We start from the raw sequence: 14267 nt of genomic DNA on the forward strand, positions 1-14267 counted from the left end.
CCGTATTTCTAGGAAATAGTACACTTCTCGAAATATATAATTTAAAATGTGAAGATATTTTGTTTCCATTATAAGAAATAAAACACGTTTAAAATGAAATTTGAGATGATCCAGTTAAAAATTCAGATAAAATATGATTCAATAATTTAAATATCGAATTTTAAATTGATAAAAGTAAACATATTTTCTATCTTGGCAACGAATCAACCTTAAAATAAAAATAATATTACTTATAAAAGCATCATTCTTATTCATTTCAAACTAGAATCTCGATTGTGAAATTGTTCAAGTAAATTCAACATTATTCAGAAACTAACCAAGTATAATATTGGTATAAATGTTCAAACACTGTCACTTGCAGCCCAGCTCCAAGTAACCAAGTAATAATAGATATAAATATTCATAAGTAAGGAACGGGAAAATCAATATGCATTCATTAGTAGCCGGCTTTGCGATGTCTTGTGATTTGCATCTGAATCCTTGTCTTTTCGTCACTTATTTATTAATCCAGATATTACGGTTACGGTTTATTGCTCCAAAATTTAATATAATCTGTATTTATTTAGGTTAACCTATTTATTGTATACTTACGGTCCGCCCCGGCTTCGCCCGTGGTACATATTTACGTTTTCTCTACATAAGAACCATTCTCGTACTTCAAGGAATATAATAAAAAAAAGAATTATCGAAATCGGTCCACCCGTTCACGCGTGATGCCGTGATCGAGGAAAACGGGTTTAAAATAGAATACATTTGCGCATTTCAATTTATTTGAAGTGTAATATAAAAAAATCATATCAATACTCTAATTAAGACAGGCAATGAATTATTAATAAAACATTCGTTTGTATGATATACCAGGATTCAGGAATCAAACAGCATTAATTTAATTTATTCTCAAGTAATTTAATGTTTTCTGCTAGAAATCCATTTAATTAATCCACACCAAAATTAAAACAAAAATATGTTTCCGCCCGGGATCGAACCGGGGGCCTTCTGCGTGTTAGGCAGATGTGATAACCGCTACACCACGGAAACCATATCTAGACGTTCTTAAAATTGAATCATGATACGTAAAGGTGCGTATAAATTAAGCGCGGCAGCCGCGCGAGCCAATGTTCGACCAGAGTTGACGTTCATTTGCTGCGCGAGCCAATATGTAGATATATTTTAAGTTGAACGTAGTTGCCGCGCGCGGCAGGCGATCCATCACGAACATCTCTTCTGTAGGACGCCAAAAGTGTAGTCATTTTCTTTTTCAAGTCAGGAATAGGTATATCCATTTTCTTACTGATTTCTACCCACGCATCATACCTCAGCGATTTATTGTGGTATTGGGAGGATTTGCTGTTCCACAAAAATTCATTAGCGCCATACAATTGCATTAGTAAACGGCACTTTTCGTTGTCCATTTTTACGTATACGCCGCGCGAGCCGAATCACCAAAACTACAAACCGTCCACACGGCGCGCGAGCGAACGCCTGAAGCTCCTTTGATGCGGTCTCAAAAACCGACAGTGAGCGGATCGCCCCGCGGCACGTTCGAGCGCGGCAATGTTCGCGTCGCCGCGCGCGGCGATCCCGTCTACATAGTGCGCGGCCGCCGCGCGCGCCTATGTTCGATGGTTTGCCGCGCTTAGTTTATACGCGGCTTTACACGTGTGCAGTGCACCAATTAAATCTAGGTCATTTTTTATAGTCGATCATTAACTTGATAAGAGAAACCGGTATCGTAGTGAGTTATAAATAACTATTTTAATGAGTATCTCATTTTTATAACAAACAACCTGAGCTCATGAAATCAAGTTTAATAATACTCATAATTGTGTTTGTCTAATGACTTTGCTCTTTGATTTTACCTGAACTATTCTTTGTTTGAGTATCTATTTATATTTTAATTACACTGCTAATTGATGTCAAAACAAACTTAAATCCAGGGGCGCATCCAATCAAGTTTTCACATCAAATGCCCAATTTATCGCCGATAGTGATAAATGGTATCTTCAGAAATAAAGCCCAGCTCCGATTCAATAAAATTTATAGCTAACCCTAATTCTGCAAACCAAAGTTCCCAAAGAAATAATTTCAGTCGGCATAAATCTACCGTTTTATCGAATTCATTTAGGCGCAGACGTGTGGAAGCCTGCTCGTGAAGATAACGTTAATAACGGCTATTCTTCTCAAATATCACAATTAAATTTATTTTAAAACGATTCAGGTCAACTCCGGAATAAATTATAACTAGCAAACTTTCAGTAAAAATATTCTTCCTGAGTGGTTAAAATTCATTATCAATATTATATTTTAGGAAATTATCATTTCCAATTATCATTTCATATAGGAGGACATAATCACCTTAGCTTTTATGCTTATTTTTAATATTATAGATTATTTTTTATTCTATAAATAATTGATATTTATGAATCTTCTTTAATGGTATAAGCACATGATTAGGGAATAACAATTACATCTATAGGTATTTTGTATGCCTTATCATAAGCTCTATCTCACATTTGAAATAATTCCAAAGAAGTTTACACTCTTAGTGTGACGCAAAAAGTAAACATAAATCTTCGGGAAGACAGTTTTACTACCATCGACATAAATAACATCAGCAAATCCTGCAAATGCAAGGTAAAAATCGGTCAGTGTTAATGTTACCTACGTAATATGGAGTGGTTTTCTCTTCCCTCAGCAATATATTTCTTACACGTATCAACATACCTACTAAAGTAGATGTATACTAACGATAAATCAAATAAACTGAAGTTTTAAAATTGCCTTTTGAACTTTCGTTTCTTTACAAATTGAACTGCGTCATAATGTTTATTTTCAAGTACAACATGTAAGAGAGCGCTAACACCCTTTGCCGACATTTCGGACGGCGACAGTTAAAAAATGTGTGTTGGTATTGAAAAAGATGTCGTTAATTTAATATATTTATATTTTATTGCCTAAGCTTTGCTAGCTGAGCTAAGCCATCAAACTATAAAATGTTTTACTAATATTATAATTGAATAAACTAGTAGGTATCTCTAAACCACTGCTCTTTTGAGTTTAGAAAACTTTGTATTACACGATTTATATCTTACACAGAAAAAAATGATACGATTAAATATTGTACAGCTACCTATGCTTTATGAAATTGAAATTGGTAGAGTACCTAGTAAGTACAATTCGACATTTCATCAAACACACGATTCAAACTTGCACAAAGCTATCACAGAATTGCAGCTCTGCTAAAGTTCGAAGCTATGGTGCAAACAGAATGTTCTTGTAAGGCATTTGTACAAACATTTGGTGTGGAATCGAAGTTACAAATCCTAAATCGTGCTATACGTAATGTTTGCTCTTTGCTGTCACTCGACAAGACTATTTTGGCACGCCGCCATCACGCTAACCGCAGTTCAGTTTCGCACATATTTGCGCTCAATTACCGGCATATTTCGTTGATACTACTCTTTGTAACTGTTGACGACGAAAGAAGAAGACAATAAACTTGTGCGTATATAGTTTAATATTTAAAATTACAAAGTGCGTTTGGTAGAATTAATTATGTTGAGGGAGTGTCCTGCTCAGCGGTTGCGTGGCGAGTCGAAGTCGTAGAGGACAGTGGGGTCAATCCGCGGCCAATCGCACGGCGCGGCGACGTGACGACGCGATGACGCAGTCGCAACGCTCCGTTCCGCACGATTTTGTTGCGGCAACATGCTCCCGGCCTTGGAACGTGCTGGTTCCAACGAACTGTCGACCACGAAGCGAAGAATCAGCTATCTGGTGAAGGAAGCGGACAAATTTTAGTGAACGCCCGACGCACGATGCCGTCTGCAGTACGAATGTCGGCCACTCGTGCTACTCCATCCTTCCCCGGATATGTCGCGTGGATGCGCCCCAAGCTCCACTTCAACGGCGGCAATCGGTCGTCCTTAATGAGAACGAGCGTGTTCTCCTTGAGCTCCCCCTTGTGCTGGTGCCATCTGGTTCGCGTTTGCATCTCGGAGACATACTCTTTGGACCAACGATTCCAAAAGTGCTGGCGTATTTGTTCCACCCTCTGGAACCTCGGGAGACGAAGCTCAGGCACGTCGTATAGCAGCTCAGCCGTTACAGGTGCAGTCAGCGGACGACCAACCAGGAAATGTGCAGGGCTAAGTGGAAGGAAATCATTGGGATCTGTGGAAAGATGGGTCAAAGGACGGGAGTTCAGGACAGCTTCAACCTGGGTCAATACTGTGCTAAACTCCTCGAACGTTAGATGTGCGTTACCTACTACACGTTTGAGATGGTGCTTGCAGCTTTTTACTCCAGCTTCCCACAATCCCCCGAAATGACTAGCGTAAAAAGGTATCATTTTAAAATTAATATTTTGCGAAGTTGCATATGCTTTAATTTCATCAGAACAGGTAGCTAAAAATTTTTTGAACTCATTCATGAGACCGACAAAATTCTTCCCATTGTCAGAAAAGATAGTCACGGGTTTACCTCGCCGCGATATAAAACGTTTCAAAGCTAATAGATATGATTCCGACGATAGATCGCTAACAAGTTCCAAGTGAACCGCGCGTGTAACAAAACATATAAATAAGCATATGTACGATTTTTGTAACTTAGCACCTCTGCCTTTACGATTCAACGTGAACACTGGGCCAGCGTAGTCGACACCACAACGTATAAACGGATAACCTGGGTCCAGACGCTCCTGCGGTAGATTCCCCATAATAGGCGCGACCGTAGTCGGTTGCAGTCGTGCGCAGCGCATGCACGAATGTACCACCTTCCTAGCGAGGTTTCTGCCGCCGACCGGCCACCACATCTCTCTGATCGTAAACAGTAGAAGCTGTGGCCCGGCGTGGAGTAAACGTTCATGCTCGAACCGAAAAAGCAAAAGTGAAAAATGATGATTAGCTGCGATTAAAATAGGAAATTTTTTATTAAAACTAAAATTTGGCGAATTTTGAATACGCCCACCTACACGAATTAAATTATTATTTGCGTCAAAGAATACATTTAATTTAGAAATTTGATTGTAGCCTGATATATTCGTTATATTTTTATTATTTTTAAGCGCATAATAAATATCGGGAAACGATTCCTGTTGACTCAACTTTGCTAACGTTAATTCAGCACGATTTAATTCCTCGACTGATAATAAACCTGTCCACTTATTAGTTTTATTTCGCGCGTTATTAATAAAACGTAATACATAAGCAGCTGCGCGTTTAAGTCTATTATATTGTGAAAATCGAGAAAAAATAATTAAATTATCGTTTAAATTATTACTTATGTGACAACAAATATTTGTAGATTTAATTTCCGGCAAATCTGAATTAATTAATTTGGAATGTTTTAATTCGGGCAATTCAAAATGTACATTATGTAAAAATAACGGACCCTCCCACCATAAAGATGAGGAGCTAAGCGCTTCTAGACTTTGCCCGCGTGAGACTAAATCGGCTGGATTATCCTTGCCTGCGACGTGACGCCATGGATGTTCCTTGGTCAGCTCGTGAATCTCTGCCGTCCTATTTTGAACATAAGGTTTTAATAAATTAATAGGCATACCTAACCAACCTAAAACGATAGTTGAATCTGTCCAAAATACAATTTTATTAAAGTTTGAACGTAGTGATCCAATAAGCTTATAATATAATCGTGCACCTAACAACGCACCACACAACTCTAATCTAGGTATAGTTGTAGGTTTAGTCGGCGCGATCTTACCCTTCGAACATATCAAGCGCACTGTGACATCAGCTGTTGCATTGATCGTACGAGCGTATGCGCAAGCTCCGTACGCGACCTGTGAAGCATCGGTAAATATATGTAGTTCGGTTCGCACTGGATCAATGCACATAACGTGACGCGGTATTCGTAAACTACTAAGAAAAGATAATCCATTTATAAACTTATCCCATATTTGCGAAATTTCGTTAGGAACCGATTCATCCCACGTCAATTTTAACAACCAACATCTTTGTAATAAATGCTTTGCGATAGTAATAAACGGACTCAATAATCCTAGCGGATCGTATATTTGTGAAGCACACGATAAAATAATACGTTTTGTCACTACTTCACTCTTTTGTATAATTTGTGTGAAATAATAAATATAATCATCGAGACTATTCCATCCGATACCTAAAGTTTTATTGTTACAAGTTTTATTCAGTAAACATAGATCGTGTGTTTGCGATTCATTAACGCTAGGCGTAATTAAATTTAAATTATGACTAAAAATCCACTTTCGTAATTTAATACATGCTGAATCTAAAAGACTACTAGTTTCTTTACAAATATTTTCTAATTCGGATATAGAATTCGATGAAACTATGAGATCGTCAACGTAAAAACAATTATTAATAGTATCGGCTACATACGGAATATTCGAGTGTTTGGCTAATTCCTTTAAACATCTACAACTTAGATACGGTGCGGATGCCGTTCCGTACGTCACGGTGTTGAGTCGGTACACCCTCAGCGGCTCTGAGGGATCATCCCGCCACAAGATCAGCTGCAGGTCACGCTGATCTTCAGCAATATTCAATTGCCTGTAAAATTTTTCAATGTCAGCGCATGCAACATACCTATTCTCGCGAAAACGTAATAAAATAGAAATTAAATCACCTTGAATAGCAGGTCCAATCATTTGTATGTCGTTTAATGATACGCCGGAACTAGACTTCATACTCGCATCAAAAACTACGCGTAATTTAGTTGTGGTGGCGTGCTCCCTAAACACACCATGATGCGGTAGGAAATAGTGCGGATTCCCATACGTATTGACGAGACTCATATGACCTAAATTAATATACTCCTGTATAAAATCAGAATACATCTTTTTATAATTAGTATTTTGCTGAAGACGTTTCTCTAACGCGTAAAAACGACGTTCAGCTTGTGCGCGTGTATTACCTAATAACTCAGGTGATTGTTTCAACGGAATTGAAACACAGAAACGACCATTGGAAAGTCGACGTGTTGTGCGAATAAAATGTTCCTCACAAGCAATATTATCTTCGCTCGATAATTGCTGTAATTTATTGCTAGGCGCGGATAATTCTTCTAATTCCCAGAAATTCCTAACTAACTTATCGAGTGAATCATCTTCCGTGGATAACGTCGAATAATTACAATTAATATGTGATAATTTTTTATTACTAGTATACGGAAAAGATTTAATTGCACCTGACACTATCCAACCTAATTTGGTGTTTTGAAGGAAAGGACCACTTTTCAGGCGCATTTTTCCTTCGGTTATTAATTCCCAAAATAAATCAGCACCGATCAGTAAATCAATAGGTTGACTTTCGTAAAAATTGGGATCAGCTAACAATAAATTGTGAGGAATATTAAATTGATTTAAATTAAACGTGGTTGTAGGCAATTTTGATGTAATTTGGGGCAAAATCAAACATTGAAAACGGGCAGTGAAGCTCCCGTCGCGCGATTTAATTTCAATGTTACAAGATTGCGAACATTGCGTAATAGAATTACCTACACCATGAATATGTTGAGTGGACTGTAATATTCGTATATTTAATTTATTTGCAAACGATTGCGTTATAAAGGATCGCTCGCTTCCGCTATCTAGAACTGCGCGTGCGCAATAATAGGCGCGGGACATATACAAGCGGCGCGGCGCGCATCGGGCGCACCGCGGGCGCGCCTGCCGGCGCGCCTCGGGCGCGCTGCCGGCGCGCCTCGGGCGCGCTGCCGGCGCGCCTGCCGGCGCGCATCGGGCGCGCTGTTGGCGTCCGAAAATGATATTTATATAGAGTGGTTAAATGCATTTTCTTCATGCATAATTTAGTAAAATTATGTTTTTTGTGCTAAAAGAGTTTAACATTAATTTGAAAGTAACGATTTTGTTTTGATAATTCCTTGTAAGTAAATAGCGAGGATAACCCCACGATTGCAAATATATCTTTGTTGGAAATGTTGGAATTTACTTGGAAAATTTTATAGTACTTTTAAAGTAATTTTAAAGTAGTACTGGTGTAATGATGGAAGAAAAGAAGGTTAAAATAACACAAAATTTATATTGTACTAGCGGTCCGCCCCGGCTTCGCCCGTGGTACATATTTCGCAATAAAAGGTAGCCTATGTTCTTTCTCAGGGTCTAAAGATTATCTGTGCCAAATGTCATCAAAATCGGTCCAGTAGTTTATGCGTGAAAACCATACATACATACAAACCTTTCCTCTTTATAATATTAGTATAGATAAAATATGGTTTTCAAACACAGGTTTACATTTAAACCATATAAATCTTATCATTAAAATCTCAGTTCAAAAGTATTTACAGTACTGATCATTCCACAATATTATTACAATTACAAATAAATAAAAAACACAATCAAAATCAGGATTATCTTTATTTCTGACATTGTAAATACATGGGAACTTTCATTATGCTCTTCTTCATTTTCACTTTCCCTACTGCCATCACCTGTGTAAATCATTTCATCGATTAATTCAATTCACCTTTAAAAATAAAACGAAGAAGGGTATGTAATAGCAGCTCTATATAATTCCACACAGAGAGAACACATTTTTGACTGACAGGCTACCGTCTCCTACCACCCGATTTGTTTTTGATTGTGTATGACCGTGAATTGACCTCTATTTGGATGCGATGGGGGAAGCGCGCCTGCGGTACGCCTGCGGTACGCCCGCGGCGCAACCGTGGCGTGCCGCCTCGTCGCCTTTCCAAAATTCTTTCATACAAAATGTATAAGAAGGACGTGGTGCAAAACAGATTCAAGAGGTGCGCTTATGGCACGCCCGCGCCCGCGCCGCTTGTGTTTGACCCGCGCCATACTCACCCGATTCATTATATACTTCAACTATCGCCGTAGACAATATGACAATCTGTTGCGAAGAATTGTCATCCTTTGTATGCATAACGGTTTGTGCGTGATTAATACATTGAAGTTGCATGTGTGCGTTATCTACTGAAACCACTGAAACGGGATGCGTATTAGTAAGCGAGGGGTGCTCGTACGTAGTTAACGTCACTGTATTTTGTTTAATTGGTGATAATTTAATTGCATCACAAAGTAAACTATTGTGCTTTTGTTCACACTTTCTACACGGACCAAAAAGACAAGTACCAACCGAATGACCTGGACGCATACAATTAATGCATAAGTCTTTATCCGTAATTAACTTATACCTCTGTTGCGGGGATAAGTCGAGAAACTTCTGGCATGAATACAGCTGATGCTTTTCGTTACATAGCAAACATGACTTGTAATGGCTGCGCGACTTATTGGATTGCAATTTAGAGTGTTTGTTATCCGAAACTATGTTGCAATGAATTTTGGATGATGAAATTTTATTTTGGTAAGTAGAAAATTTATTTGAGTTATTTGAAATACTAGGTTTACTGTGATTTACGGATAGTGTAGTTAATAAATCGGCTTTTTCTTTAATAAATTCTAATAAATCGTTTAGTTTAATAATTTTGTCCTTGTTTATTTTGTAAAAGGTATTTTTAAATTGTTCCCACTCGCGTTCAGTGGTAGGATCTAACTTTGAAACTACGATATAAATAATCAAAGTGTCCCAGTATTCCGTGGGTTCTCCTAAGATTTTAAGAATACGTAAATTTTTTAAAACTGTATCAATTAAATTGTGTAATTGACTAGCCGATTCTCTTGAGACGTTTTGAAGTGAAAATATTGCTTTAATGTGACTTTGCACTATCAATCGCGTGTTATTAAAACGGTGTAATAAAAGCTCCCATGCAACCAGATAATTTTCGGATGAAAATTCAACGTTTTCTATAACAATTTTGGCATCGCCTTTTAAACTCGCCTTTAAATAATGGAATTTTTGAACCGGTGGTATTGTTTTCGAATTGTGAATTAAGGATGAAAACGTGTCGCGAAATTCTACCCAGTGTTCATGTGAACCGTCAAAGCTAGGTACAGAAATAGTCGGTAATTTTACTGAATCGTTATTAAAATTGTTACAGGTCGTATGGTCGTGCGCTAAGGAACAGTCAATGGATTTATTAACAGATCTATCCTCGGAATTATCTGGGTTTACCATGCAGTCCAGCATCGCCAGGACAACATAATATTCCCTCTCAAACTCTACGCGTGATTCTATGAGTTTATCCGTTTCTGACTCCGGGACAAGATCTTCGATTTTACTTTGTACTTGGTTGAAATCGTTCATTAAACTTTGTGCACCTGGTATACGTAATTTTAGTTCTGCCCTCTGATGCGTGTCAAGGTCCACGTTTTCAAAAGACGAAACATATTTCTTAAAATTCGTTAACCTACATTTGATTAATCCCCTTTTTTTCCTCAAATCCTTAAGCTCCTTTTGCTCAGAAAGAGACATAATGACTGAAGTAAAAAGCTACAAGTACTTACGTGCCACGTGAAGCAGATTCTTCGGTAGCGTAAAAGCACGTGAGGAGGCAAGCAACACCGAAAGCTCTGGAATATACAAAGCACAGTATCACTCAGATGAAGCTGTACAGGGTTGGATAAATTAGCTGGCCGTCTTACCAAACTGCACTGTAATTTTGCGACTTCTTCGCCGATTGCGTCTCCAAAATCCAGGATGTGATCCGGTGTCGAAGGTCCAGAAAATGTTGACGACGAAAGAAGAAGACAATAAACTTGTGCGTATATAGTTTAATATTTAAAATTACAAAGTGCGTTTGGTAGAATTAATTATGTTGAGGGAGTGTCCTGCTCAGCGGTTGCGTGGCGAGTCGAAGTCGTAGAGGACAGTGGGGTCAATCCGCGGCCAATCGCACGGCGCGGCGACGTGACGACGCGATGACGCAGTCGCAACGCTCCGTTCCGCACGATTTTGTTGCGGCAACAGTAACTTTTCGTACTAGTTCAACAATTTATCGAGAACCTAGCCAGTCAATACCAACAAGTAGAGATGTTTGCTTACTGTTTGGTAGCGATTTTCATTAGTTATCTAGAAACTTATACGTTTCGAAAATGTTCTAATCTCTGTACAATCATATACCTATTATCATGTTTTGATTATGTAAACAATAATTATATAAAATATAGGTACACTTAATATATTTCCTGTTTTTTAAAAAGGTATAAAGAACAAACATTATGTCAACAAAGATTTTAATTTTTAAATTCTTAAGCAAAGTCCTGTGAGGGAGAAGAGCATTTTAAAAATAACTCGGCCGTTTGTGAGTTTTTAATTTATTATATGGACAGGTGGCAAATTGGTTTTATGAAAGGAGTGTACTTATATAATGTAGTCGACTCGCCACACGAACTCGACCCTCACGCAATTCAAGAGACCATCACTTTATTAGATTTTCCAAATATAACGACTGCAATATACTACGTTGTGCATATATTTATAAAGTCTACTTATGTATTTTTCGTATGTTATTAGTCTTAAATGTTTAATGTATATTATTTATATACTATTTTGTACAAAAAAAAAAAACAATTGACTTATTTGGCATTTCATTTCCCAAATAAGAATCTAATTTCGTTTCATTCTCTACAACAATTCATTAAAAATTAAAATAGAATTTACCTCTGAAATATTTTGTTTCTTACTCATGAGAATTTTAACAATCCAAATATTCTCATAAACGATTGTATATTTTATTCAGTATTTTAAACTAAGTATAAATATCCGCTCATAGCAATATTTAATAACATAGGACTCAGTACACTATTTGGATGATAGCCAGCTCTGTTTCAGACATCAAGAGTAGTCCTCTAAAAGTCGTAGCTTGTTTCACTTTAGTACTCCTTAATTATTCTTATTTATCCTTTTAAAAGATACTTAATTCATTTTCGTAGCTTTTCTGTTCATTTTCAGGTTTTGTAACTTTTATAATAGACTAATTGAGACAAAAAATATAGCAAACTAGTTATAGTTGTTTGATAGTCTTAATGTTTTACAAATTAGAGTCTGTTTTTTGTGAGCACACTCATTAAATTTACTTTTAACAGAAATTATTATTACAAAAAATGAAAATCATTTACTTTTTAATGTCTTGCTAATATGAAACAAGACCTCAAAAATTAAAATCACCAAAACAATATAGAAAACAGTCTTCACTGAAAAATCCACGAACGAGCGAGTCCAGAACGATGCTAACCTACAATACAGTTCCCCGGGGCAACTCTAAACAACTAATTTTCCGTAGTTATATCAACAAAAGCTATTTACTCGATGAAATGTGTTCCTGCGTAATTATTTTTAAGCACGTTTTGTTAAATTGAACTCAAACTTCACTCTTACGTATTTCTTTTAAGTTTAATTAGATATGTATATGTAATTCTTTGAAATTATTGACGGGAATTTAAAAATCTGATTTCGGTACTGTGAAATAATTACCCACTTTTGATAAGTAGGTATTGAAACATTTCGTTTTCTGTTTTCCAAGGCCAGAGAGGCCATTATTACTGTACTGGGAAACTTAAAAAAGACTCAGATTGTAGTTTTATCTCTATATCTTAAACACGCTCGAATGATAATTATTAAGTACCATCTAAAATATTCCATAAATACATCAAGCAACAAGAACAATAATAATCGTTAACTCAAGTATTTTTATATCCAGACATATTTTATGCCAGCTTTTAAGCATTATAGCCAAACTTTATTCAGTTAAGAGTTACAACTACTTTTATTACAATATTCTCAAGAAGTTTGAATATAGTAGTAATAAAAGATCCAACTTATTTCCTTATTGTAATAAAATTTCTTTGAGGTAATATTGTGGGTTTGGCATAAAATCTGGATTGACCTTTAGACGATTTCATTACACTTGGAAAGTTAGCCTACGCCTGTTACCAGATTTATAGGATTATCGTAATATTCTGTTGAATGTCGGAATGAAAAATGAAATAATAATTGTATTTTACTAAAGTTGGGATAATCCAAAAGTGCACGACTCATAATGCTCATTCCTTCGCCGAAAAGAAGAATATAATTTTAGTTTTCCGTTGATAATTATTAAACGATCCTAAATAATATGACCATTGAATTTATACTTTTGGTTTTTTATGGCATTCAAATGCTTTATAAATATAAATTTATTAAGAATATAAAAAATTTAACTAAAAAGTGCTTCATATTGGTTGAGATGGTTGTTAATCATCTCATCAGATGGCGCGCGGTGTGTCCCTTAGACACATAAAACTGAAAGAATAGAATAAATTCGATTGCTCTGGCGGGTCACGACTTCACGAGTGGCTGAGTTGGTCAGGCATCCGCCCCGGAATGGCGCGAAAGGATGCGGGTTCGAGTCCCGCCTCGTGATCGAATTTTTCCTATTATTTATAAATTAATAATACCACCATTTTCAAAACCAATCTCCGCATAGTAGATCTACAGCTAATAAAAAGTAATGCGTTTAAATTAATTAAGTTTTACATAAGTTATCGTGTCTCAAACGAAAAAAAGTATTGATTGACGGGAATTTTATTTTTTCTATTTCTACATTTCTTTGCGGTTTAATTTTCTTGAATTAATTTTTACCAATGATAGTATTAATCTCCATTAAATTATTTGTAAAATGATGTAGATTTAGCATAATATTACGTGGATTACCAATCGTGTAATTAATTAAATAGTTGCGGAACCAAGACAAAACCAATTTTTCGATCGTAAAGATCTCTCTAATGCTTCGCATTATGAGTCGTGCAAAAGCGAGCATAATAAAGTGAAAATATATTGTTCATCAAGATAGATAATTCCATTTTATTTTACACAAAACAATTTTACGTTCTGAACGTTTTACAAAAATAAATTAAAAACATAACAGCTACCATGTCAACAATAAATAAAATTATGAAGAATGACAAAAAACAGGACACCGTCTGAACTTGGCTAGGTCATGACTCGTAATTGCGAGATGTCAGGAAAAGTTAAATAAGCAACTAAATTTATTTATGCTTTGAATACTGAAATGTGCAAACATTATGGAAATATGCACATAGCGTAAATCCTTGAATCATTAAATTTCATTGAATTTTAATGATTATATTATATTCCTATTCCTAGAATAATATTTATTCTTATTTGTCTTTAATTTTATATGGGTGTGTCGAGATGTGATAATTCTCCATACACAACACATCAACAACCATCACATAAAAAAATTCTACTTACGTAGTAAGGGATATCTTTCCAACATAATATATTAAGCATTTCTTCTCTAAAAAATATTTGAATAGTGGACACTAGAGAGTTTTCTAAGACGTTAATTAAGAGAGAAATCTTAGGTTGGCAAAGTAGATGTACCGG

General features: G+C 36.2%; 1 long non-coding RNA gene and 1 other non-coding gene across 2 annotated transcripts; both read right to left on the reverse strand.

Moving 5' to 3' along the window:
- Nucleotides 1-965: 965 nt before the first annotated feature.
- TRNAV-AAC (transfer RNA valine (anticodon AAC)) lies at nt 966-1038 on the reverse strand. The gene has a single exon. It is a non-coding gene; the product is annotated as a tRNA-Val (tRNA).
- An 8939-nt stretch (nt 1039-9977) lies between these two features.
- On the reverse strand, nt 9978-10846 carry LOC149482722 (uncharacterized). The gene is made up of 2 exons (XR_016316592.1): nt 10523-10846; nt 9978-10450 (listed from the first exon to the last, which is right to left on the reverse strand). It is a non-coding gene; the product is annotated as an uncharacterized LOC149482722 (long non-coding RNA).
- Nucleotides 10847-14267: the final 3421 nt, after the last annotated feature.

Source organism: Colias philodice, chromosome 14, assembly GCF_061535455.1.
Source record: "Colias philodice isolate Cphi_HAF_F1 chromosome 14, ilColPhil1 Martin Lab GWU primary, whole genome shotgun sequence".
Lineage (NCBI taxonomy): Eukaryota > Metazoa > Arthropoda > Insecta > Lepidoptera > Pieridae > Colias > Colias philodice.